At 44.3% G+C, this 15421-nt stretch overlaps 1 protein-coding gene across 2 annotated transcripts in view; it reads right to left on the bottom strand.

Moving 5' to 3' along the window:
- The window catches only part of ZMYM4 (zinc finger MYM-type containing 4), a 191873-nt gene extending 186318 nt beyond the window's left edge, over positions 1–5555 (bottom strand). The window contains exon 1 of one of the 2 annotated variants that reach the window (XM_077481731.1): positions 5389–5555. The gene's annotated coding sequence lies outside the window, so the exon portion shown is untranslated. Of the gene's footprint in view, positions 1–5243; positions 5330–5388 lie in introns of those variants that run through there. The other variant, XM_077481730.1, reaches the window with a different exon arrangement.
- Positions 5556–15421: the final 9866 nt, after the last annotated feature.

Here is a 15421-nt window from a genome sequence, read left to right as displayed (position 1 = left end):
CCCCAGTCTCAAGTCTCTTGCAGACTAACAGGTTTTCTTCTAAGATTGCCCTGAATTTGGCTCCATCCATCTTTCCCTCACATCTGACCAGCTTCCCTGTACCTGCTGAAGAAAAGCATCTCAACATGATGCTGCCACCACCACGTTTCATGGTGGGGGATGTTGTGTTCAGGGTGATGTGCAGTGTGAGTTTTCCGCACAGAGTTTTGCTTTTAGGCCAAAAAGTTACATTTTGGTCTCATCTGACCAGAGCATCTTCTTCCATGTTTGCCGTGTCCCCCACATGGCTGCTTGCAAACAGGACTTCTTATGGCTTTCTTCTTGCCACTATTCCATAAAGGCCAGATTTGTGGAGTGCACGACTAATAGTTGTCCATGGACAGATTCTTCCAACTGAGCTGTGGATCTCTGCAGCTCCTCCAGTTACCATGGCTGCTTCTGATTAATGCTCTCCTTGCCCAAACTCAGTTTGGGTGGACGGTCATGTCTGTGCTCTGAGATGTTCAAAGCTTGGGATATTTTTTTATACCCTAACCCTGCTTTAAACTTCACAGCTTTATTCTCAACCTGCCTGGTGTGTTCATTAGTCTTCATGATGCTATTGGTTCTCAAACAAACCTCTGAGGGCTTCAGATATATATGTAAAAAATTTAGAAAACCAATTTTCCTTCTACTTCACAATTGTGTGCCACTTTGTGTTGGTCTTCCACATAAAATCTCAATTAAATACATTTACGTTTTTTGGTTGTAACATGAGAAAATGTGGAACGTTTTGGAGGAGTATACTTTTTCAAGGCACTGTATGGAGGGGAAAAAAAATAAAAAAATCAAACCAGTGCATTTGATGCCAACAAAATCTGACAAACGTCGTTGGAAATTACTTCAGAACTTCACCTGTTTTGACAAGTTTGACCCGCTCCAACCCTCCTCTACACAAATAACAGATTTTTTTTATATTTTGACTTACTTTTTTTTCTGCAAACAGCTTGGCCCCGCCCCTCAATGCATGTCATTTGCCACAAATGATGTGCACAGTAATCTTAGAGGCCCCAGTGATATGCACGTCACATATTCCAGGAGGCCTTTAACCACTTGCCCACTACTGCACACCAATATACGTCGGCACAATGGCAGCGGTGGGCAAATGTGTGTACCTGTACATCTCCTTTAGAAGGCGGGGATAGCAGGCCCATGCACAGCATGACCATGCCCATGGCGATCGCATCGCGGAGCGTCAGAATGTGGTAGGGTCTATGTAAACAAAGCATTTCCCCGTTCTGCCTTGTGTCATGACAGATCACCGCTTCCTGTCATCGGGAGCAGTGATCGCTGCCATATGAGTTGAAGTTGATGCCCCCCCACTTAGACTCACTCCCTAGGACACACTTTAACCCTTCATCTCCCCCTCGTGGTTAACCCCTTCTCTGCCAGTGTCATTTACACAGTAATCAGTCCATTTTTATAGCACTGATCGCTGTATAAATGACAATGGTCCCAAAATAGTGTCAAGTGTCCGCCATAATGTCGCATAATAAAAAAAAAAACAGTGCCGAATCGCAAAAAGCACTCTGGTCAAGAAGGGGGTAAAATCTTCCGGGGCTGAAGTGGTTAGTCTCATTCAGTATGTTGGAAGTGTAAATAAAAATAAATTGCTGCGCTGTAAGTTATTTTTATTTACTCTTACCATAGTGATATTTGATGGTGTTTGCTGCAGCTTTTTAGATTTTTCTTTTTCTAATATATTGGAAGTGGCTGGACCTAGCAGGGCATCATTGTGATTACCCACCAGCTTAAACCAGAAGTCCAGGTGGGCATCACAATGAAGTCACAAGCAGGATGGCAGCATGGGACCCAGCGGTGCCAGCAGGACAGTATTGGATCCAGTATCTGGGTAAATATCGGAACTGTGTTTACAACACCACCAGGTAAGCAGAGGCAGAGAGAAAGGAAAAAAGCTGAAGGCATGTTTAAGGCCCCTTTCACATGGACGGACCGTTTAGGTCTGCCTGTCAGTTTTTTAGGCGGACCTGAACGGGAGCTCCATGCAGGTCTATGGAATGACGGATGTCAGCGGGGACCATGTCTGCTGACATCCGATCAGATAAAATCAGGTGTATTACGATACGCTCGCATCCGTCCTGGTGGATCGGATGAGATCTGACGAAAAACAGACATGCTGTCTGTTTTTGTCCGGTCCCTCCATAGGAATCAGCAGCGCTCTGACAGGCCCCTCCCCGCTCAGTAAGCTGGGACAGACCTGTCATCCGCCGGCTCGGCTGAGAGAAACGGAAAGATCTCTTGCTGAGCTGGCAGACTGAGCGGGTCCGCCTCGTGTGAATGAGGCCTAAAAATCTATTTTGGTTTGAATGCAATTTCTCAAATCAGAGCTGGATACACTATTTAAAATTTGTTCGAGATACATTTTCCATCCTGTGCCTTCAAATTCTCTTCACAATTGTTAACTTACTAAAATGAAACATTTTGAAAATTAGAATTTTGGAACATACTCCTTTAGACCCCTTTCACACCACACCGCCCTTTGCGCCGGCGGTAAAACGCTGCTATTTTAGCGGTGTTTTACCGCCGGATTTGCGGCGCATTTCGGCCGCTAGCGGGGCGCTTTTACCCCCCGCTAGCGGCCGCAAAATAGTTAAAACCGCCGGCGGCACGCCGCAATAGCGGAATTTTGCCGGCGGCATTACAGCGCTGCCCCATTGATTTCAATGGGGAGCAGCGGTAAACACACCGCTCCAAAGAAGCTGCTGGCAGGACTTTTTTCTGACGTCCTGCCAGCGCACCGCTGTAGTGCGAAAGCCCTCTGGGCTTTCACACTACATACAAAGGTGCAGCTTCTTTAGGGCGGATTGCAGGCGCTATTTCTAATGCTATAGCGCCTGCAAAACGCCCTGGTGAGAAAGGGGTGTTATGCTTACCAACACTGTCCATAGGGACCCAAAACATTGTGAACTACACTGAACAAACTGCAGATAAAGCACAAAATTGGTTTATATGTGAGAACAAAAAAGTGGTTCGGCCTTTACAAGCTACATGACTATCTACGGTTGACTGGGTAATGTCATGGTATCTTAGGGCAGGACATGGAATATTACATTTACAAGTGTGAAATTTAAATAATGGTAAATGTGTAGTGGGACATGCTCCATAAAGTGAAGTCCATCAGAAATGTAGGTTAGGCAAACTTCCTAAAGCAGGTCATACATGGATTGAAATCAGAACCAGGACACCCTGGCTGTACACATGTCGATCCATCAACGATCCTGCTAGGTTTCTCTTGAACGATTATTGCCGGCAAAACAAATGATTGATTTCTGCCGGCAGAGAAGGCTCCCCACTGGCAGAACACAAGAGTGCAGTGGGAGGGATTGCCCATTAACACTGTTTTAATGGGGTATTGAGCAAATTTTGAGAAAATAACAAACATGTCTATACTCAAATGTTGTGTGTAATAGAATTGCACAGAGTGGCCCTAAACCTCCTCTATTCGGGTATTCTACTGGCACTCTTAGCCCCTCCACTCTATCCAGTGCTCCAATGAGGGAGCATGTGCATGCTTGCTCCCGAGCCTCACTGCCGTGTCCATTGACACAGACAGCGGAACTGAGCCCTGCCCTGCTTTCTCGTCGCTGGCTATGACAGCTGTGGGAGCAAATGGTGCCCAGTGACCCACAGAAGTAAGGGGAGTAAATAGCTGCAGACGTGCACAGAGCTGGATTGAATGAGAGCTCAGGTAAGTAAATGGGAGTCAGACAGTGGGACTCAGCTCTGCCCCTGCTCACTGGCTTTGATTGACAGCAGCGGGAGACAATGGCTCCCAGTGCCCCAGCAAAACCAGTGAAGGGGAGAGAAGAGCTGCAGACGTGCATAGTGCTGGATCGAACAAGAGCTCAGGTAAGTAAAAGTGAGTGCCACTTTAAGGCAGCCCATACATTAGTCTCTCCCCCCATCCTCTATTTAACCAGTGGGTATGATTTCCCAAGCCACACATTAGAACCACTTTAAATCAGCCCATTATCCCCCCCCAGTGGGAAGGATTTCTCCAGTCACACATTATAACCACTCTAAATCAGCCCATACATTAGTCCTTTTTTCTCTTCTGTTCAATCAGTGAGAAGGATTCCCCTATCCACACTGTGCGGATTTGGGGGGGGGGGGGGATCCTTCCTGCTGAGTTGTAGTCTGTCTACCCTGCCATCAGAATATATTGATCAGTGCTGCCAGCTACAGCCTGTAACACTGATCAGCAAAAGCCTGACAGGATGCTTGTACAGACAGAGGTTGATCAGTAGATTGAATGGTGTACTACCAGCCTGCCCATTCACGGATGCTTGCTGAACTTCAATCCATGTAAGGCTGGGTTTACATCAATGCGCCGCGGTGCAATTTATGCCCTCTCCGATTGACTTCTATTAAAGTATGCATTTTCTGAACGTACATCACAGATGCAGCACGTGAGACTGACGCGCTTTCACAAAAACGCGCGGTCTAAAAGAAGTTAACGGGAGCGCACCTAAAACTTTGTGCAAAATGCTCATAAATCGCACTACACCCAAACTGCGGCTCATCGGTGTGAACCCGGCCTAGGACTGGAGCAGCTGTGCAAGGCAACCAGTCAGCTTCTAGCTTTCATGTTCAAAGCTTCACTGAGCATGTTGACGCTAGATGGGGATTGGTTGCTATGCACAGCAGCTTCTCCAACTTTTAAAGTGCCCAGTGAGGGATCAGGAGAGAAGTATTTTATTGTTTGGTTTCTTCAGCACGTGTTACCCAAGTGACCATTGTATGTAGCCGGCTGGTATACTTTACACAGACAAGCAATGTGGGTAAGCACAATTGGTAACCTTTCAGAAAGCTAAGGCCATAGTATGACAATAGACTCCCTCTCTCATCCACACAGCCTCCTATAGAGATCGAACTCCCTTATTAGACTAGATGTGGATGCGCACGCCGCCCGTGCACACAATCCAGCGTCCCCCCTCCAGTCATACAGCCGTCCCGTGTAGAACAATACATGCGGTCCTATAGAACACAGTGCGCGCCCCCCGCACCGGTCCCCCAGGACACAGGTACAGGGAGCTGAGGAGGAGCACAGTATACGGTCACACACATACAAATACAGGGTCACCCCACACACACAGCATGTACAAAACAAACCCGGCTTCCGCCGTTTATCTCTTCCTTCTCCCCACAAACGCAGCAACCCCTCCCACAGCACGTTCCCTTACCCCCCGGCCAACCCGGGCTCTGTATCCCGCCGTTCCGCCATGTCGGCCCCGGACCCGTCCAACTGCAACACTCCGCAGGGGGGGTGAGAGAGGGGTGGGTCAAGACACAACCAAAAACCCATAGAGGGGGCTTTCTAGAACGTACCAATATATTTGCTAGTACCGTACTCGGAAACGAAACAGTCGAAGGTACCCGTCTACTTTGTCCACCTAAACAACGCAGAAGAGTTAGCGGCACTTCGCGGGTGACACACTACCGAGAAAACATCATTACAACTGCGGGGGAAACTCCCCATTCCATTGTGTGAATTAGTTCAATCCGTAAAGCGGGAGAAAGGCGCAAGCGCAGCACGGCAGGGCGGGAAAAGGGCAAACACGCAGGCGTGGAGAGGAGGGCTCTGCGCCTGCGCAGTGCTGAAAAATCGGCTAGCAGCAATGCACACTTAAAGAGGTAGCAGCACATGACTGCTGCTTCCATTTTGTTTCTTATCTCAAGGCAGGTTTTTTTGGTCATTCAAAATACCGGCTCTTGGGAAACGAAAACAAAGCCTGGGAGAAGGCATGCATTGAGAAAAATCACACCTAATGTGCAAATGCAAACACATTGCAGCAGGCTGAAGACTAGTGGCATGCTGGGTAAAAAATTCAGAATATAAAAGAAGCTTCTAAAATCTGATCTGCTTGGTTAGTAGAATAGTTTAATAGTTATGGTGTGCAAAGTGCAGTGATGGGTTGGAAATTGTCGTTCACACATACTATGGTAAAATCAAATCTAAACATTTACCATGGGATTTTTGTACTTCCTGACAGACTTCCATGGCAAAAAGAGTTCTCAAATGTATGCTGCCATGGAGTCCATCGGGAAACGAAAAAATTATGGTACGTATTTGATAGTAAATTTTCAGTTTTCCAGAAAGGCTTCCAAGGTAGCATAAATTTGGGTACTCCTGCTGCCATGGAGTCCATCAGGAAAGGAAAATTACAGTAAGTATTTGATAGTACATTTTCCTGACAGACTTCTATGGCAGAAGGAGTTCCCAAATGTATGCTGCCATGGAGTCCATCAGGAAAGGAATATTACGGTAAGTCTTTGATAGTAAATTTTCAATTTTTCTGGCAGACTTCCATGGCAGAAGTAGTACCCAAACGTATGCTGCCATCAGGTCCATCAGGAAAGAAAAATTACGGTAAGTATTTTATAGTAAATTTTCAGTTTTCCTGACAGACTTCCATGGCAGAAGGAGTTCCCAAACGTATGCTGCTATGGAGTCCATCAGGAAAGGAAAATTACGGTAAGTATGTGATAGTAAATTTTCCTGACAGACTTCCATGGCAGAAGTTGTTCCCAAACGTATCTTGCCATAGGGTCCATCAGGAAAGGAAAATTTCATAGTAAATTTTCAGTTTTCCTGACAGACTTCTATGGCATAAGGAGTTCCCCAACGTATGCTGCCATGGAGTCCATCAGGAAAAGAAAATTACAGTAAGTATTTGATAGTAAATTTTCCTGACAGACTTCTATAGCAAAAGGAGTTCCCAAACGTATGCTGCCATGGAGTCCATCAGCAAAGGACAATTACGGTAAGTATTTCATAGTAAATTTTCCTGACAGACTTACATGGCAGCAAAAGTTTGGGAACTCCCGCTGCCAGGGAGTCCATCAGGAAAGGAATATTACGGTAAGTCTTTGATAGTAAATTTTAAATTTTTCTGACAGACTTCCATGGCAGAAGTAGTACCCAAACGTATGCTGCCATGGGGTCCATCAGGAAAGAAAAATTACGGTAAGTATTTTATAGCAAATTTTCAGTTTTCCTGACAGACTTCAATGGCAGAAGGAGTTCCCAAACATATGCTGCTATGGAGTCCATCAGGAAAGGAAAATTCTGGTAAGTATGTGATAGTAAATTTTCCATTATCATGGCTGTTCTTGGTATTGCATTGCTGAATACGCCCGTATACCTTGTTACATACCTCCCAACTTTTTGAGATGGGAACAACGGACACCTAGTAGTAAAAGTATGTAGGCATAAGACACACCCCCTGCCACAGCGAGAATTATATAAAAAATAATTAGTTAATAAGTGTTTTTTTTTTTACCACTATTATTGCTTTATATTGGCTTTTAAAAAAAAAGGGATTTAGAAATTGGATAAAAGGTTTAGCACTGGGGAACACTTTTTGAAGGATAAAAATGCATTTTATTTACAGCTATAAACCCTGCCAGTAGGCTCCGAAGGCCTCCCCAGCCACTCAGAAAGTGTTGGTACACATTTGTGTATTTGCTGATTATATGCTCTACCTTAGGAAATATACAGTTCTTACTCAAGCTGGAAGAATACTATATGTGCCCCTAATTTTATTTATTATTGTTCTGCTTATTTTAAAATCTCATTGTTACTGTAAAGTTGCTGGGTTTATGGCTTATGTGCTTTTCAAGGCTTTGTATCTTAATTTTTTTCAAAAATTTAAATTTATATATAGTTATATAAAGTAGATCAGACCAAAATCAGGAGGAAAGAGGGCCATTGTTCCAAATTACACAGTCCATATTCCCATCACACATATTCCTTGAATGAGCTCTCAAGGTACTGGGTGCTGTAGCGACTGCCGACTGGACACTGAATCTGTACGATATGTAGCTATTCGCCAGCACACCAAGGATCATCAGTTTTGTCCAAACAGTTTTTATTCAAGAAACATCACATCAAAAAGCAGTGTAGTGTAACGTTTCGGAGCCATGCAGAACCCCTTTGTCAGGCATGCCGTAACATCACATGCCTGACGAAGTTGTCCTGCGTGGCTCCAAAAGTGCTCCATGGCTCCGAAATTGATGATGCTTGGTGTGCTGGCAAATATCTACATATTGTTCCAAATCAGGGACAGTTCCTCGAAATCAGGGACAGTTGGGAGCTATGCTTGTTATGCTTATACTATACAACAGCAAAACATGCAGAATCGCAGTTGCCATGTTGGCGCAATGGTAAATACTTTAAATTGGGAAAAAGAAAACAAATTATTGCGGAAACCCCATCACCACCTCATGGCTAACAAGATAATCACACAAACTAAAGGTACATACATACTGTAACTATAAACAGGACTTTTGTTATGCAGGAAAACGGGGGAACGCAGTTCCGGCTCCCCCAGCACTGAATGTATGCAGTGGCAAGGGGTAGTGGGGTTTGCTGAAGGGTACAATGATGCCAGCTGCTGGGGGTTCTATTGTTGCCGCTCTCCCCAGCAACAATTGACCCACTAGTGACATAAGACCTCCCCATCTTATGTTGCTAGTGGGTCATTTGTTTCTGGGAAGGGTCTACTGTTGAAGGAGGGGTCTACTGTTGCTGGCTGCTGGAGGGTCTATTAATGCTGGCTGCTGGGGGATCTGTTGTTGCTGGGTGAATTTATTGTTGAGGGAGGGGTTTATTGTTGCTGGGGGGCTTATGTTGCTGGTGGTCAATTGTTGCTGGGAGGAATCTACTGTTGAGTAGAGGTCTATTGCTGCTGGCTGCTGTAGGGTCTATTAAGGCTGGCTGCAAGGAAATCTATTGTTGCTAGTGGGGTCTATTGTTCCTGAGGTGGGTCTGTTGTTGCGAGATGGTATTTTGTTGCAAATGGTCTATTGTTGCTGATCTGTTATTGTTGGGGATTTCAATTATTGCGGGGGAATCTATTTTCCCATACAGATGGTGGGTATAGCGTGGAAACAAGGGATGGTGCTTGGAGGTGGGAAGAGGGCAGAGACAAGCAATGACTTGGGAGAGGAGAGTTCCCGCACCTATTTTCTGGGGAAAAAAAGCCCTGACTATAAGCCAGTGTGGCTATAGCATAGTCATTTCTCCACTGTGCTGGAAATAGACAATACCTGGAATTCATATAGAGTTTCATAGACATTATAAGATCCTTAGATAATGGCTCATGGGGGTTACGAAACACGTCAGTGGGTGGTGATGTCATTTCCGGCCGGTGAGATGCAAGTCAATGGTTACTGCCAGTTCTTTTTTTTACATTGGTTACAGTGTTTTTAACATGTAAGTTGATATTGTCTGTTTTTATGGTCAATAAACTGAATTACGCTATATCGCTTTCTCTGCCATTCATTTATATCGTATCACGGTACTGAGAACAATCTGCGCTACAGTCTGAGATACAGCCCATGGGAGAACAGAGCTCAGCCATCCACACAAGCGCTTGTGACTTCTGTCATGGGAGTCCGTTATATCTGGTGAGTGAGAGGACACACCGAGGGGAGCACAGACTGCACAGATTATCTGTTTTTTCAGCACTTGCCACTTTATACTGCACAATGACAATTTGAAGCTGCACTTGAAGATTGTGAAATCTATGAACTATATAAGGATTTATGAACTTTTTATAGACTCCATACAATTAGTTATGTTTATGCATGGATTATTGTTATTATCGTTATTTTATTGTACTGTGGTAATGATGTGTTAAGCACTTTAGCATCGGGTAGCGCTCTTACATTGATTTTCACATTTAAAGGCACATTCACCTTTAAGAGGGACAACCTATATATTGAATTTAATTTAAATATATATTTTTTTACTTAACCATTCGCGCAGTAGTATGTACTGGTGTGTCACACACCTATATACCCACCAATTCATTTTCATTATAAGTGTTCTGTTGTGCTCCTTAATGGACGCTTTATCCTCAGTGTAGCCTCAGCTCCATTTCAACAGATTCTAACTGCGGCGGCCGGCAGCCGCGGTAATAAGAAGTACCTACTGTATATTTATGGTACCTACGGTATGCCTCTTTAGCCTTTCCCCCCCCTTATGCTTTTATTGCCTTCTATGAAACTTGAAAATTCTTCTTTAAATAAACAGGTAAAAAAAAAGTACTTGAATCTGGCACATGTGCAAGTAAGCTTTACAACATTGTTGCAAAGCTTTCCTCAATTTGGCACAGGCCTAAAAAGGCCATAACATAAAAGAAGTGTTAGTGTAATTGTTTTATCAAATTTCCCCCAATATAATCTTAAAGCAGAACTTCACTCTCTCAATTAACATTGCCTAATTTTAACCACTTGACCTCTGGAAGCTTTATCCCTCTACATGACCAGGCCATTATTTGCGATACGGTACTGCATTAGTTTAACTGACAATTATGCATTCGTGCGACACTGCAAAGACATGCAGGTAGGTTAATTGGCTTCTGTCCAAAATTGGCCCTAGTATATGAATGGGGACCTTGGATTGTGGGGTCCTTGAGGGTAGGGACCGATGTGAGTGGTGTGCAATGTACAGGAATAGGGACAATTGTAGACACTCACTCAGGTTGAACTGGATTGACTGGTGTCTTTATTCAACCTTACTAACTATGTAACTGTACCCAAATAAGATGTATTTAATTTTTTATCCCACAAATAGAGCTTTCTTTTGATGGTATTTGATCACCTGCATTTTTTTTTTTTTTATGCTATAAACAAAAATAGACCAACAATTTTGAAAAAAAAAAACCCTTAAAAAAACAATATTTTTTACTTTCTGCTAGAAAAAACACATCCAATATAAAAAATGTAAAAAAATCGAATTTCTTCATCAATTTAGGCCAATATGTATTCTGTTTCAGTAAAAAAAATCCCAATAAGCGTATATATTGATTGGTTTTTGCAAACGTTATAGCGTCTAAAAACGATGGGATATATTTATAGAATTTTTTTATACTACTAATGGCGGCAATCAGCGACTTATAGCGGGACTCTGATATTGCAGTGGACAATCGGACACTGACCCTTTTGACACTTGTGGGAACCAGTGACACTAATACAGTGATCAGTGCTGAAAATATGTAATGTCACTGTACTAATGACACTGGCTGGGAAGGGGTGAAACATCTAGGGCAATCAAATAGTTAACTGTGTGCATAGCCAGTGTTTATGTGTACTGTAAGTGCTGCTTTCACTAAGCGAAGAGACAGATTCTATTCCCTGCTTTGCAGGAACACAGAATCCATCCCTCCCCCCTGTCAGAATGGTGATGTGTCTTGTTTCCTTTGGCAGATCCCCGTTCTGTTTAGTTTACCATCAATCAGTGGGTGCCAGGGGACATGCTGTGAATTATCACAGTAGAAGCAGACCGCTGGCGACATGTGCACCCTGCAGGCTGAAGTGCAGGGTCACGTATATATACACAATTCTGCACAGAGCTGCCACGCTGTAGGAGTAAAACTGCTATAGGGCAATAAGCGGTTAATCTTTAAGCTGCTAGCATTAGTGAATAGATAGCAAAGTATAATATATTTACTTGTTTTCAATTTTTTTTTTTTTTTACATTTTGTTACATTACACTTCAGTTACTTTTGGTTTCCAGGCCTAGGCAAATGGTGTTATACATCTCAAAAGTCTTCAGGAGGGGAGGAGGATGTGCTTTCTCAGCCAAGCACTACTTCCTGCCTGTGTTCCATCAGATTAGGTGACCCATCAGAATTTGTAACGGAAGTGTCATTCCGTCGCCGACATCTTGTTACACCCCGCACTCGCCCACAGTAAGAATAGAGTGGGAAGGGGCAAGCGGACATCTTGCTACACCCACCGTAGTTTAGCATTTTACACTTATTTATAACAGTAAACTGTAGTTATATAGTGAAATGTAGTACTTAGAACTCCGTCTGACTGTTTAAATGTTGAATTTTAAAAGCAGCAGCAAGCCTGCTGATCTCGCAGGTTTGCTAATCTGACAGAAGTTGGTTGCTTTTAAAATTCAATATCTAAACATTCAGATGGAGTTCTAAGTACTGTATTTCTCTATATAACCTCAGTTTACTGTTATAAATAAGTGTAAAATGCAAAACTCCAGTGGGTGTAACAATATGTCCACCTGCACCCTTTTCACTGTATCCTTACTGTGGACGGGTGTGGGGTGTAGCAAGATGGCAGTCACAAAACGTCACGTCCATTACACATTCAGACAGGTCGCCTAATCTGATGGAAGAACTGCATGTCTGGGTTAAGGGCAGATGGATTCCATGAAGTAAATGCTAGATGAATCATCTGTCCTTACTCAAGATTACCAAAGCCAGAAATGCTAGGGGGTGTTTTTCAAAGTGGTTTCTCAGCAAAATAAAGCATGGAGACATGGACAGATAGAGGAGTTTGCTTGGAATATTAAAAATTAATTAAATAGCATTTTTTGTTTGTGATGCTCAGATGCCGTGCAGTTCCACTTTAAACACCTTTGACACTTTCAGGAGTGTCAGAGTCACTGCCTTCCAGATGGTCCCAGTTGCTTCCACTTACTGGCCCTTACATCAGCCAAGGAACAGATAGTAAACAGCGAAGACTTGTGGGATCTACATTACAATCTTTGCAACCTGTGTTCCCGGGACGCTGTCAAGTCCTTAGATGATTTTAGAACCAGAAAGTTAGCAGGGGATCTGGAATGCTGAGTCTCCAACACTTCTGAAGTCTACTTGCTGCATTGCGAGAGTGAAATTGATAAAAAAATAAGTATTTTAAAGTGGAACTAAACCCTCTTACCCTGTACAGCCAAGGAAGCTGTCTTGAATGTAAATGTTTTGGGAAACAGTAAAATCAATGGGTCTAGTTCTGTTTTAACGTAGCATATTTATCAGGTTGGGCATGGGGTAGTGATAAGGTCTAATTAAAGCAGAGCTCCACCTAAAAGGGGAAGTTCTGCTTTAGGCCCGGTTCACACCGCTGCGGGGGGAGATCCGGATGTGATTCGCACAGCAAATCACATCCGATCTCCGTAGCGATGCGAGTTCAGCCATACAGATAGTATGGCTGAATTCGCAGCGCTCCCGCAGCAAACTCGCACGGGACCCTTTTTTGGGTCCGCAACAGAATCGGATCGCATGGGGGTTCACACCATGCGATCCGATTCCTGTGCGAGTCGGCAGATCGCACTGCGATATGCCCACGGATCTGGGGGTGTCATTAACATAACATTGACACTCCCAGCCGTCCGCATAGGGCAGTGTGAACTGCCGGCGGGAGGTGTGCGATGCGGGTAAACGCCGCGGATTCGCTATAGTGTGAACCCGGCCTTAAGGTCTCTTTCCCTGCTTCTGGTAAAGAAATGTCACTTTTGGAGAGTGGGTTTTCACAGGTACTGGCTCCCACTTCTGCTCCGATCTTCCCCTTCCCTCCCCACAGTCTTCTGGCACACATGACAGGGCCCAGAAGACTACTGAACCATTCACAATGCGCTGCACAGCACAGCTCGGGCATGCAGAGTGGGCACCTGGCTGTGAAGCCCCAAGTTGTCATAGCCAGGTGACCACAGTTAACATGCCTGCGCTAGGGAGAGAGACGACAGGAGATAAAAATGGCCTGGGGTGAGCACATCACTATATCGTGGGACAGGTGAGTGGCTGTTTATTAAAAGTCAGCAGCTACGGTTTTATATTATATTATATTATTGAAATTGTTGATGGTAGGTTAATCAGTAATTTTTTACGTTAAAAATGGACGAAAGTGTCTGAAAATGCAGCATGACCTGGCAAATAACTGTTTTTATCAGAAGTGAATCTGATGTTTTTCTTTTTTGCGAAGTCCCTTTAATGCAACTGTAACACCCTGGTGTTTAGGCAGGGTGGCTAACCAATTTAGATTGCCAAGTAGTAATTGTCCTGGCTACATTAGGAGGTCCACTGACTTCCCCCTTATTCTGGAATTGCTGCACTTTCTTTTTCTGTCACTCGGTGGTATTGTAGCTGGTGACACTAGATAGTCAAGGACATAGCAAGGACAGATTATGAATGGATGGGGTGTCTCAGCCAATGGACAAGGGTTTCTTTAAGCCCCTTGGCCTGCTGGGAGAGCCTATTTATTTGGGTGGAGTCAGGTGATCGAGGTTCTGTGCCACCTGGATGGCTGTTTGGGTGGATGTGTGTTATGTCGCCCCGGGCTGCTAGGCCGCAAGCCTGAGGCCTTTCCCCAGGACACCTGGCTGCTAGGCTGCCTGAGGCCTATCCAGGAGCAAGAGAAGCAGCATAGGGTTGGGACTGCAGGTTTAGGAGTCTAACCGAGTTGCAACGGGGAACCAGTTGTGGTTGGAAGTAGAGGAGAAGCTGTCGCCACTAAGGGACCATCCACCTTGTTACCGGAGACTACTGTGAGTAAGCTGAAGCAAGTACCAGAGCAGTCTATTTACCAGCCAGGAATGGTGAGGAAGTGGGAAAGCCTCAGCAAGTGCCAAGCCAGGGACCCAGCAGAATAGCGGGGCTGACACTTGAGGAGTATATAGCGGGATATCTGTGGAAGTGCTCAGGGGATCCGGTGATGACTGGAATATGGAAGTCTAGTAAGAGACTGGGAGCTCAGTGAATGAAGATCTACAGTGGGATACTGTGAGATAAGTAAACAAATGTACTGTGTTACCAAGAGTTATGAACAACTACCGTTAGTGACTGTTGCAAGATTAGTTGCCATAGGAGACAGTGGTCCTACCTATACAGAAATGTTTCCTTGTCCACCTTGCCCCTGTGACTGGTGGATATAAACACTTACTTATGCTTGACGGGCTGCATTGGAAATCGGCAATGGTACTGGCACTGCAGATTTTTTTTTCCATTACCACCTGATAAGTATCCATTTATTCTCTTTCTACTTTGGACTATATGCTTTGATCCATGTATGGTCTACCATGGACCAGGACTGTCAATCTGCATGAACACACTCTGGATATCAAATTATGGTTTGCAACAGTGAGAGGGAGGTTGTGTCTTTGAACTAAATCCATAGTCTTGCAACCCCCAAAATGTCCTGCCAAAGGATAGTCATGACAGACCTGTAGGATGGGGGTGCGCAGGTCTTGGCGTACAAAAATTTTATTCCCTTGCCAGAAAAGCCAATCTTTCTCTTGAAGGTCCATACCTGGGGGTAGGGAAGCTCTCCGGGATGACTGGCTAATCTGTGACACAAAATCATATTGAGTTAATAAAAAATACCCAGCTTGCAGGATAGTGTCTGGTGGAGATGAAACTTCGGTTTCCATAAACATGCGAGATAATGCATTGGGTTTGATATTCTTAGACCCTGGCCAGTAAGTAACATGAAAATTAAAACGTGAAAAGAAAATGGCCCATCTCCCTTGTCTAGGTCTAAGGCGCTTGGCAATTCTGAGATATTCTAAATTTTTATGATCTGTGAAGATCAGTATCGGGTGTGCTACTCCCTCCAGGAG

This window comes from Lithobates pipiens, unplaced genomic scaffold (genome assembly GCF_037356315.1).
Source record: "Lithobates pipiens isolate NorthernLeopardFrog02 unplaced genomic scaffold, aLitPip1_a1.2 Scaffold_16, whole genome shotgun sequence".
In the NCBI taxonomy this organism is placed as follows: Eukaryota; Metazoa; Chordata; class Amphibia; order Anura; family Ranidae; genus Lithobates; species Lithobates pipiens.
This window is presented reverse-complemented; position numbering and strand designations above follow the sequence as displayed.